This window comes from Rousettus aegyptiacus, unplaced genomic scaffold (assembly GCF_014176215.1).
Source record: "Rousettus aegyptiacus isolate mRouAeg1 unplaced genomic scaffold, mRouAeg1.p scaffold_m13_p_4, whole genome shotgun sequence".
Classification (NCBI taxonomy): domain Eukaryota; kingdom Metazoa; phylum Chordata; class Mammalia; order Chiroptera; family Pteropodidae; genus Rousettus; species Rousettus aegyptiacus.
Genome location: NW_023416307.1, coordinates 149,507,490 through 149,520,457, shown reverse-complemented (window position 1 = coordinate 149,520,457; position 12,968 = coordinate 149,507,490). Strand labels below are relative to the sequence as shown.

The 12,968-nt window shown below is 41.6% G+C and overlaps 1 protein-coding gene across 2 annotated transcripts in view; it reads right to left on the bottom strand.

The window, feature by feature from the left end:
* Positions 1–12,081, bottom strand: part of LOC107499640 (myelin associated oligodendrocyte basic protein) — a 34,286-nt gene extending 22,205 nt beyond the window's left edge. For both annotated transcript variants that reach the window (XR_001594330.2, XM_016124047.2), the window contains exons 1-2: positions 11,970–12,081; positions 5,904–5,981 (exon numbers count right to left, since the gene is read on the bottom strand). The gene's annotated coding sequence lies outside the window, so the exon portion shown is untranslated. The remainder of the gene's footprint in view (positions 1–5,903; positions 5,982–11,969) is intronic.
* Between the last annotated feature and the right edge of the window lie 887 nt (positions 12,082–12,968).

Genomic DNA, 12,968 nt, shown 5'->3' with positions numbered 1-12,968 from the left:
TGAATTGTCTAGCCTTTAAAACAGTGTATTATTTCAAAGCATGAAGAATTAACTTCAAGTGCTTAAAATATTTATGAATTTTGAATGAATTTCTGTCAGACTTTGCCTCCATTTCACAATTTAATATTTATTTTCTGAAAACCAAAGCCCTTGAGAGCAATATAGTTTAACCTTTCAATCTATGAGAAGACATGGAAATAAAATACAGTTTCAGTAATAATGTAAGAATATGGGTGAAAATAGTAAATGGAATTTTACTTACTGGTAGGGATGGAGGGGCAGGGGCAGGGAGAGTGGTAGAAAAATCTCAAACTTAATTTTTGCATATTCCCCAGAATCAGGGGATGGTTTTTCAAAAAACTGCCAGAACAGAGAAAGTGAACCATTCATAATTCTACATATTTCTTAAAACCAGACTAGCTTATTAAAGGAGAGAAGATAAGCAAGGAAATCCTTACATTTTTGTAAGAATACAGTGTAAGCAGTAAAGCTTTTATTTTTATTTAATTAATATCCTTATAATTGATGAATCATGGAAATATTAAGTAGCCATTTGAAGACCAACTGAACATGAGGCAGCCATTTTAAAAGGTGCTTTTGATGAAGTTGTACTCACATAAGAAAGTAAAGGCAGCAGGAAGCTAGGTTAGCTATGGTATGGCATCAATTCCAGGTAGCCAGCCACCCCAGCTGAAACCAGCTAAGTGGCAGAGGCAGACCACATCGAGAGGGCTCACGACTCTCGTAAGTCCCCCCAGACACCTCCAGAGGTAGCACCCTCAGCAGGGGTCTGGGAAAGAAGCCAGGGTGGCCACAGCAAGAGAGAGCCACACCCTGCCTTGACTACATGAGATACTGGTCCTCTGGAGACTTGAAGCCATCTTAGGGCTACATTTCAGGCTGGCAAGAGCCCTCAGCGCTGTCAGTGGGAGCTATTGAGACAGTTAGGGACCACAATGGACCCCACTGACAGAGGAGGCCAGGTAACATCAGGCTACCTGTGTGAAAATTATACACTGGAAAATACTGAAGGTAATTATGGTCAAATACAATAGTAACATTTAGCCATTAATTCAAATGCTTATTGAGTGTGTACTACATGCCAGCAGTGAACAAGACAAAGACGGTGCCTGTACTCACCACGGAGCTTAGGGTACAGTGAAGGGGACTTTAACAGATCATCTTGAGAACAATGCAGTCAATGTCTAATTGAAATGTGATTAGGCATCTGGGCATCAAGAGAGACTATAACAGTGAGATAGACTTAGGTTGAGGGCCTAGGGAAGGAATCCTGAAGAAGAAAATTTTAATTTGCGATCTAAAGGGTATGTGGGAGCCATTCATGTGTAGGGAAGGAGAGAGTCCCAGACAGAAGGCCTTGGGAAGCCCAACAATGAACAAGACATGTAGATGGATTAATGGAGGCAGGAAAGAAGGATAAAAGTGATTTCTCCAAAGGAAATTAGGTTAGATGATGAATCATTTTACTAAGATGGAAACAGGTTTAAGGACGGGGGAAGGGAAGAGTCCAGAGTTCAGTCTCAGGCATGTTTAGTGTGAGAAACTTATGAGCCTCCAAGTTGCTGTGAAAGGAAGTGATTGGCCACACGGATCAGAAAATAGAGGTAGAGACAGATATGGAGGTGGGTGAGGGCATGGGGGGAGAGAGTGAGAGAGAGGGAGGGAGGAAAAGGGAAATGACTACAAGATAATGTCAATTCAAGTCCATTCTGATTGGTCCACAAAGAGGGGCGAGGTAAGCTGAGGGAAACAGCCAATCAGAGCACAGGAGAAGGCGCAGGGGAAGGGGTAGGAACATTCGGCAAACAGTGACTGGGCTGGAGCTGGGCTCAAGGAACCAGCCCTGGCTGCGAGGTGTGGGCTGTCAGAAGGATGCCTAGTGCTTCCGGCAAGTGAGGAATGCATGCAGGTGCTTTGTCGAGGAGCCGTTTCTGGAATAAAAACGGAGGGTTCCAAGGTTCCACTGCGGGCCTGGGCTTCTGCCACCTACCACATCCTTCTAAAGGCTGCTCAGTCCGAAGTCCTCCGCTATGAAAAACATTATCACTGCAGAGTAAATTCATTCCACGTTCACCGCTTCCCCTAGAGACCTCGCTAATTCCCTCTCAGGCTAGGAGCTCATCCTTTCCTCTGAGTGTAGATTTACACAGTAAATGACAATGGCTGCCCTCTCGATCGGTCCACAGCAGCAAAAATACAGTAAGAAGTAGACTTTGGTGGTAACTACTACATGCCGTCTCTAAGGATATCTGTATTTGTCCTGATTTATCCATTTGTGTCTTTGGCAACCAAAATGTTTACAAATTAGTACCACAGACGCTGAACAGTAGATTTCTGTCAGGAAACCAGTTCCAGGTAAGAAAAATGTCATACAGATATTAATTTTGAATCAGAGGACTTTTACCCAGGAGAGCAGCATCTTGCCAAAATCTTATACTGATTTGACCTGCGGAGGCTGTGAAAATATAACAGCATAAACAAACAGGTCCTGATTGTATTGGAGTTGACCACCCACTCAGGAAACAAAGCAAAGCCCTCATTGCTATGACTTGTTCTGACAACAAGGACAAATTAAAGTGGACCAAGGACCATGCCTCCCACAGACACCTGTCTCACAGACTTGGGCAAAAGTCCTTTTTGATTAAACTGACTACCTGATTCTGGCTATTCTAAGAAAAGGGAACACATGTGACCCAAGGTTGGCGTCTCCAGCACATAGACAGTATATTTTGCAAAAGTTTTAGGAGTAAAAACCTCGCTTATCATAGTGAAGCCAGATAAACATGTAAGAAGTAATGTAATTTTCCGAACATGATTTTAATAACATGACATTCTTTTGTTAAGATCTAAAATTATACAAAACATTGTTTTAGCTATGGACGTGAATTTACACTAGAATTGCATGTGGATAAATAATTCCATAATTTTCTGCAGACGGGCAAAAGGGCCCAGGAAAAGGAACCAAAGGCATGAGTTCGTCCCCTTGTTAATCCATTCCCCCACTCGAAAACGTTAGAGGCTTTCTCCAGTTACAGAGCAAAGCCCGCTTCTTGTTAATATGGCATATGAGACTCCTCCAGCCTACCTTTCCCCTTCATCTCCCACCACCACCCTGCACTGCGATAGGTCAGAAACATCACCCTGTGATCAAAAGATGCACATTTACACATGCTGTTCACTTCTCCTCATCACGTTGGTGTGGTGAACTTCTACTCATCCCAATGAACTCAGCTAAGATCTCAACCTGAGCTATCTCTACGTAATTTCTACAGACTTCTATCGGTGGACATGTCATACTATGCCATAACAGTGTGGCTGGATGTCTACGACTCCAGCATGAACTCTGAAGGAAGGGTGTCTGTCTGCATCCCCAGGGTCCCGCTGTGCTCTCCACTCAGTGAATGACTGTCAACCGTGATTGAATTGAAAGTGTCTAAACCCTCCAGGTGCTTCTCTTCCCTGGGGTGTTATGTCAGACTCAGGCTGCTTTTATCCAATTCCCAGCAGGGCTATTTTAAGAATTAAGGTTCCAACATAAAGTGGTCTCTCAGTAGAAAATATGTTTTCAAGGTGTGCTTAGTTTGATAATCATTTGCCTTCCTTCATCTGTTTGTGATGTAAGAAATAAGAATTGTGTTTCCCTTCTATGAAAACGGTGGGATTTTGAATGTACTCATAGGTGGGTAAAACTCGTTAATTCTTCCTGGATAAAGGAGAAGGTAAACTATTTTCCAGATCAGAACTTCATTTTCTTATAGAGAAATCTGAATGTTCATTTGGCCTGCAGTCATGGCAGGAGGCTAATGGGGAGAACCCAGGGTGCTTGATGGGCTGCTTTGTTGCTCCTCAGACAGCTAGTGGAGGCCTTAGATTATTCCCCCAGGGCATTAGTCTTGGGCAACAAAGAGACCAGGCCAGAGACCAGCTAATATAAGCACCGGCTTCTTGACCATCCTTTTCCCTAAATTTTGAGTCCAGGGCCATCAGTCACACAATGGCAGTTATATTGGTAGACTGCTTCAGCTGGATGAAAGCCCTCTTACCCTTATTCCATATCGTAATTTATATGCCTCCATCTTTATATTTACCATGTTATATTGAAATGATTCATCTATCAAAAAAACAAGAGGAGGAGTCAAAGGTGACTCCAAGTTATGTAGTTTGAGCAACTAGGTGGGTGTTGGGAGCATCTATTGGAGCCAAAGGTTTGGGGGAGAAGGCAAAATCATGAGTTGAGTTTTAGATGCATTCAAGTTGTGGTGTCTGAGGGGCCTCTAGACGGAGATGTCAAGTGGAGAGTTCAAAGGAGAAGTCTGGGCATGCGATAGAATTTGGAAGTTGTTGGAGTGTAGGCAGCATTCGAAGCCATGAGGATGGATGTGACCCTTGGTGGCAGAATGGAGAATGAGAAGAAGGTATGACTGTCCTCAGGGGCACTCCCACATTTACAGGTTAAATGGAGGAGGAGTGACTGGCAAAGAATAAAGGCAAGAGGCAGAGAGAAAGGAGGAAAACTGGAACCTGTGGTACCGTGGAAGCCAAAGGGAAGGCGTGTTTCGATGGAGGGAGTGGTCAGCTCTGAGGAATGACTCTGAGAGATGGCGTGCGGTAAGCATATGAAGAGTACATTAGTTTAAGCAATGTGGAAATAATTTGTGACTCTAACAAGAGTCATTTCCAGGGAATGGCTGAAACGGAAATTAGATTAGAGGGTTTTGTGGCGGGACTAGGGGCTGAGGGTTTGGAGAGAGAACGTGTAATCAACTCAAGCCAGAAGTTTGAGAAGGAAGGGAGGAGAGTCACGGTAGCTAGAGAAGCACTTGGTTTCCAGAGTTGTTGTTGTTGTTGTTGTTGTTGTTGTTTTGGGGGATGTTATATTTGAGAGTGGTAGAGGGGTGATTGGTTGGTTCATTGCTTCGTTTTTTTTGTTATGACGAGAGCACGCGTAAGTGCTGATGGGGAAGGTCTATGGACAGAAAGAGATGAAAATAAAGTCAGAAAGAGGAAATAATTCATATTCTTGAGGAAAAGTTGAGGAGATGGAAGGCAGAGCACCTGTAGAAGGGTCGGCCTTTGTTGGAAGAGGGAAAATAGTTGGGCATATGAAGTTCCCACCTTTTATTTTGCGAATCGTGTGGGAGATATGGTTATCGGCTGAGAATGAGAGAGTTGGATATTTGAGAATAGAATGAGTTTAAAAAAGAGATTTTGCATAAATTTGGAGACTAAGCTTCCAGGTAGTTTTGACAGCCCAGTCAAGGTCGCTGACCACAATTACGTGGTGGTACCGATCCCTCCCCTTGTGTTTTTCTCCAGTTGTCCTCAGCAGCCTGGGTGTAGACATGAAGAAGACAAATTAGGTACATCCAGGTATGGGATTTGCCAGAGAATTTGCATGAGAGAAGTTGAAATGATGGGTCCTAGAACTGTAATAGGAACAAAACAGAAGGTAGAAAAAGGTGAGGATAAATGGGTAAGCGAATGGATTAATGAATGGATGGGGAGATGGACATGCAAGTCAACTCAAAGTACCTAGTAGACAAACAATTTTAGTGGAGCACGTAACAAAGCAAGTTGAAAGAAAAGAAGCTGTGAATGAGATCTAGATGTTTGCACTATTTGATTCAGAAATGGGGCATTTTCAAGATGTCATAATTCCTCTAATCCATAGAACTGTGTTTTTTTTTCCAAATTTCTACTCCCAAAACCTAGAATACTGTGTAATACCTGGAATAGTTTTTAAAAGTGTTAAATTCTTACTGAAAGTTTGATGACTTAATCTTTTGCTGATTCTGCACTCTACGTTGATATTCTGAATACCAGCAATCATTATACAATAATTTAGATGCAAATCCAAAAGAATATGAGAGATTCAATTGTACCTGTGTTTTCATCCGTACACATCTGGTGATTAGACCTCTCTTGTGAGCTTGTCTTGGTATCATTTGCTGCTTTTTTTCCTAAAAGTAAAGCAGTAAAAGGTATTCTGGTTAATTTATGTTTTGGTTACTTAGGTTGTAGTTAATTCAAGTGTATTATACACAGAGCTTCATTCTCATAGTCCTAGGAAGGGTAATGATGATTGATCTACATACTGTCAGTCAATTAGGGGATAAGGGTAAGATTCAGAGGGATAACAAGATCACATGCAAACTTTTAAAGCCCATCTAATCATTATAAAAGAAAAATACTCTATGTCCAGTTAATTTACCGTCATTAAGTAAAAATATTTAGTCATTTCTCCTAGTAAATCTGAGCTCTACAAACCTGATTTTTGCTTGTAACACTAATAAATAAAATTTCTGAAATGAATGAAATTTCAGAGTCTGGTTCTAAAAATACAAGTCTTCACAATTAAGTAAAGCATGCAAAGAAAAGAGACAGAAGATTGTCTTCTCCCCTACACTTCTGGAAGAGAGAGATATATTTTTTTGCATTATAAACTCAATGGAGGAATCCACCTTGATAAAGCATTAAATTGAGAACTTCTTCAGAATATCGGTCTTGCTTTCCCGTGCAACATGGAGATTTATGTGACTATTCATAACCATTTGTCTTTGAAATGATACAAAATAACCTCCAGAAGAAACCTGCTATTCTGATTAGTTGTCTTAGTTGACAACTGCTATACAGGGGAGAAGAGCTTAAGCAGAGAGAGGAGGAAGCAGAGATAAGAGTTAGAGGTTGCTATGACTTCGGGGACCTGGAAGGGGTGGGGAAGAGTAACAAACAGTCAGGAACAACTGAGAAGATACATACAATTTCTCTGATTGGCCAGTTCCAAAGTTGTGCTATTTCAGAATGAAACCATGGGAAGCTCAAGAAAAAACAGTTGCTAAGAGGCAGATAACTGACCAGAAATATCAGAGCTAGGAATGTGAGAACTTGGTGGAGGTGGAGACCAGGCTTTCAGCTAAGACCCCCAAAAAGAATCTCACCATTGGGTAGGGACCACGCCTAGGAGTAAGGGCAAAGATGAAATAGGTCCACCCTAACAAGGTCTAAAACCAAGCCTCGACAGGATCAAGGTGATCCTCCAGTAATTTAAAAGAACCCAGAACTCCTACAATTTATTATCTCCAATGTTCAGCATACAATAAAAATCAACAGACATATGAAAAAATAGGAAAAGGAGACAGAAACCAACGGGATAAAATAGCCAGCAGGAATGACTCGGAGATGGTTGTAACTGATATGCTAAATGAAGTAGAGAAAAGATGAACAGAATGGGTGACAAGATGAGGCATTTCAAAAAGAACAAGAAAATGTTCTTAAAAGTCAAACAAACAAACAAAAAAATCAGTCATGGTGAGGGGAAGGAGAGGGAACTCAAGATGGAATGCAGGCTGTGGCAAATGAATCGAGCTGGATTACAAATTAATCGCATAACTACTCTGAAGGGATGGGAAAGAAAGGAGGTGGCCTCGGTAACTTTGGAGACAGTGTTTCAAGTGGATACTGTGAGGCTAAAGACAAAAGTAACTACTCAGGAATAGTAGACTTTTGCTAGTACATTTTTTTCTCATAGAAGTATAGATTAGCAACTCTAAAATGTCTTCGTATGTGTACTAGGATTAAACAAATAAATATACTGTAGATAATGAAAATCGGGTTTCTTTCTGTCAGAAAATGAAGTTATAAACAAGGAAAAGAAGAATGCTAGAATGAGCCTCATGGTACTGGGTTGGAGTCAGAGATACAGAGCTTAATATAGAGGTGAGTCTATATGTATTAGTGTACAGAACTATATTCCCTAGCTCTGTCCACATTGAGAGCTTAGAAGAAGCGATACCCCAGTAACGAAGAATATGCCTAGCACCCAGATCTTGGTTCCTATATACCATTGTCCAATAAGAAGAACCATGGCTCCTCAAAAAAAGTGGTTGATTTCAAGCCGAGACAGAGAAAACACAAGTTGGTCTTGGAGCAAACTGTAGTGATGGAAAGTAACAAAGTGTTCGTAAAGGACTAGGGCATGTCAAAAGAGCAAGACCTCCCGGTGGCCAACTCCACTGGAGCAAGAAAATAAGTAACAGTAGTACTGGATTACAAACCAAAGAATAAAATAACTATCATTGGAGTGCAACTGATATAAGTAAATAACAGTAAACTAATGGAGAGGAAGAGACACTCCTCCTTGAAGAATAATTCCAATTAATGAATGAAGACCCAATGACGGAAATAGAAAGTCACCTTTAGAACACCACAAATAATAATTTCTGCAAGCAGCATTCACTCATGGAGGCTAAAATTAGCAGGTGAAAGTTTAAGGAGAAATAGGGCATAGTCTCAAAATATCCTCCCAATAAATATTTATTAATTAAAAAAGAAAAATATAGTCATTTTGTAATGGAGAAATCTAGCAAATACCACCTAACCAAGTGCTCAGCATTTCCATTAATTATAAACTCCCTGTGGCAGGCAAAATGGCCCTCCCAATCAATTTCCAAACCTGAACTGCTGAAACTTGTAAATATGCAATGTTACATGGCAAAGGCAACTCTGCAAATGTAATTAAAGTTATAGACCTTAAAATAGAGAGATTATCCTGGATGATTTTTGGGTTGGACCAGTCTAATCACATGAGCCCTCAAAAGCCAAGACCTTTCTCCGGCTGGAATCAGAGAAATGGGACGGAAAGGATCAGAGACGTTCAGAGCACGAGAAGGGCTCAACCCACCAGCGTGAAGATGGAAGGGGCCAGGGACCTGAGTCTTTCAACCACGAAGAAATGAATGTTGCCAATGCCCTGGATAAGCGCGGGTATAGATTCTCCCCCTACAATCCTGTGTATAAGAGCCTAACCAGCCCAAGACTTGAGTTCAGCCTCGTGAAGCCCTGAGCAGAGTGCCACGCCTACTGGAAGTCCGATTTACAGAATCGTGAGATAATAAATGGATATGCTTTTAAGACAGAGTTTGTGGCCGCGTGTTACACAGCAGTATAAAACTACCGCGCCCACTGCGGTGGATCCCCGAAGACCCACTTCTCTGTTTTTATCATTAATTTCTGGACTCCCATTAGCAATAGGGTCCACATTCCATGAACCTGCCTGAGTCAGATGTGCTGGCTTTTAAATGCTGTCACTCCAGAGTCTAATGCTGCTCTCCTTTCCCTTTATATGTGGACACCGACTGTGTATTAACTACGTTTTATTATCTTCTGTATTCTTGATGCTCTGGCAGCTGGGGCCTTACTGATTCTGGGCTGACTGCCCCTCCCAGGGCTAACGAAATCCTAGAGACAGCAAATGACTCCCCTGTGAGTATGCTTTTCATAAGCAAACCAATCAATCCAGAGCGTAAACTCACCTATCACCTCCTTTGGCACATTCTAACTGATCACCCCAGGGCCAGGTACCAGAAAAATCAGGACAGTCCCTTCGCCCCAGAGCCCATTGAAATTACTTAAACTCGCCCCTCCTAAACCAGCCTCGCATTGCTTACCCTGCCTCCTCACTCATCCCTGCAAAAAGATACAATGAAGCTTCTCGCCCATGCTTTCCTGGGTCCATCTGGCTCCTGACCCACCCTAGTGCTTCCCCATCTGGCCCTGCTTGGGACCACACCTAAATAAAAACAAAATCCTGGTACATTTTAAAACATATTGGTCCCTTCACCACCCAGAGCACAGCTAACATCAAGCTTTTACCTAGAGCATTATGACAGGAGCACCAGAAGCCACAGCGGCCTGCAGAGCCCACACGACGGAAGCTAATCCTGGAGCCCCTGGCTTCCAGCTTGTGGGAAGCAACTCGGCTCCCACCGGCAAGACTCTCATGAACCCCACAAGCCTTCCATGTCCTGACCCCCAATTCTTTTGACTGAGCGAGAAAAGGAAGCCCTCGTTTTCCACCCCAGGATGGCTCATCATAGGAACACATAAATCCTTTAAGTAGAAAACACTTTCTCAAACTCTAGGGTGACTTCGCTAACTCAAATAACATAATCGTAATAGCGAATGTTAACATTTTCCCCAAAGCTGAGTTCCTCAGCATTAAAATGGCACCTTGGTCTGAGCCCCAAAATTCTCATCTAATCCCATATTTAGGAAAGAAAATATTTCTCAATTCCGTTAAAGCCATAATTCATTCACTTGACTGTAAAGATCACATAACAAATTAATCAATTCCCCCTTATTCAGATTTATGATGACTTCAGAGTAATTTTCTCTGAGGGGGAAAAAAAGGCAGGTGCTTTATATTTGCATATTGAAAGAAATCATTTTAAGAATAATAAAACTGCCAACCACCTCCACACAGAAGTTTTCCCACTTACAAAATGAAACTTCTTTTGCCCAGGCACACTGTCACCATACTAAAGGACCAGCAAGTCTGGAGTGGCTATTCAGGGCAGCTCCAGATGGAACTGTATCTGTTTTCAACAGATGGTTTTGCTTAGACAAGAATTACCACATTTATCAAATGAATACTCATAGAATAGTAGACTTGACTCCAACATACACAGGCACCTAGATTAAATACTTCACTATACACCTATCAGGTTGATGTACATATTGCAACCACCATTTATAAATAAAGGGCAGCGCTTGTACATTTTGGGTGAATATTTGGGAATTATCAGTAGAAAGCCCCGGATTTTTTATTTTCTATATCTTCTTTTTTTATTGTTTATTGGGACAACTTTAGTTAATAAAATTATATAGGTTTCAAGTGTATAATTCAATAATACCTCATCTATATATTGATTGCATTGTGTGTTCACCACCCTAAGTCAAATACATTTTTCACATTTTCTTGTAAGATTTTAGGTACTCATTTAAAATCCTAGTTACCATTAGATAGACCAGTCCTTGAATTAAAAGTTCAAATTCGAATATATATGATCTAAAACACAAGCATTCTCTTTCCAAAACTGCATAATCTGGACCTAATCATGAGAAAACATCAATCCAAACTCAAACTGAGGGACATTTAAGAAAATAAGAGGCCAATATTCTTCAAAACTGTCAAGACCATGTCAAGATCTGCAGATTAGATAATAGCGCTTTCTTCATGTTAATTTTCTGGTTTAGATCATGTCTGTAATTTAATCTCAGATGGCTCAGAAAAAAATGTGATTGTGTACACAGAGAAAGAATGATAAAGTAAATGTGGTAAAAAGTCAATGTTTGAGTAATATAGATACATCTGGAATTTTTGTACTATTTCGATTTTTCTGTAAATATAAAACAATTTTTAAAATACACTCACCAAGGCATTCTGCTCTTCTAAACAAACATAAAATAGCATGGCTGAACATCTGACAACAATGTTTTCTGCCCCTATGATTTATTCACAAAACATTAAAAAAACTTTTCTCCCAATATCTTCCTAGAACTCTAGCCAACTTAAAAACTTTATTCCCCTAACACACAATTTTTTCTTTCATTTTTTTTTTTTTTTTTTTTATCAATCACAAAACTAGAAAGAGATTCTGAGGTTCTGTACAAGATAAAGCATGAATGCCTTTCCATCTAAGGTTGCTAGTCTACAGGGAGTAAAATTCTTACAAGATTTGGGCTTCATTGTGCCTTTAGTATCCCTACACATAAACCCAGCTGCATGAGGGAAGGCATTGTTCCTGGATGAGAAGAAAAGTCATGATAAATAATAGAAGAAGAAGTCAATAGCCCCCACTGATCCAGCTCCAGGAACATAGGGCTTTTCACCTGAGAGCATTGGAGTTAGGGTTCAGAGCCTCTCCCCAGGCTCAGATATTCTCAGACATTAGCCAGAACACTGGAGGAGGGCTCTCTGCCCACATCAGCATGACCTTGCTGTCCTCCGTTCTTGTTTTCTCCATCCTTTTATTTCCACCCAATCGTGGCTGCTGTTACAGCAAGTTTCCCCTGGGATATGATGAAATGACCCATACAAAAATGTGCACTTGACATCTGAAGATGAAGTACGGTGTGAAGTAAGATCAAAACCAGTGGAATCCCCTTACCTCGAAGTAGCAGCTGTTGTGTGAAACAGGTTCCACGTCTGCACCAGGTCCCTGGGGCTGTCGAGGCCACTCAATGCATGCGGAATATATAGGGAGAGATTATATATCCGGGGTTTTCATTACACAAGGTGTTTTTGATGGGTCCTCAGCCAAGATCTACTTAAAAACAAAAGCTACACAAAGACTACAAAAAGGCCACACAAAGTTTGAACAAAAGGCCAAAGAAAGACCAAACAAAAGCCAAAGAAAGTTTAAACAAAGAGTGAAACAAAGACAAGACAAAGGCCAAACAAAGACAAAAACAAAGACAAAACAAAGGGCAAAAGAAAATCTAAACAAAAGCTAAGCTACAACCAACCGTCTCTCTCTCTCTCTCTCTCTGTCTCTCTCTCACACACACACACACATACACACACGCACATACACACACACACACACTCACAAGCCATGTCTATACTACACCCCCACACACTCATATGGTCCAGTCTTCCACCTCCCACCTCCCACATAATTGATGCCTCGTGCCAAACCCCTCACCGAGGCTCTCTCCACGGCCACTCTTTACTGCACCAAACCACGTGCCAAGTCCACCCACACCACATCACACACCAGCTCACGCTACCAAACCGCACGCCCTCCTGCCAGCGTCACACCCACCACAGCGACCACCCACACTAGACCTCGCCGCACGTGCCACAAACCACACCTGCGAGCCGCGTATGGAGTCGGAATCACACTGACGAATGCTGCTTTTAGGATCCTGTTTTCATAGTCTATGCGGAGTAAATACCCATCTACTCCCACCCCCCAACACACCCCACAAACACACGCACACATACATACGCACAGCAAGACTGACATCACACGTGCGTGCCCTCACACGATTCAACAAGAGTTCCTCAGCCTGGTTGCAACTGAGAGTGGACCTGGAAGATTCTATGACAATTATCACTTGCATTCAAATTTATGAAAACTTTTTAAAAAATCTCTTGTGGTAGA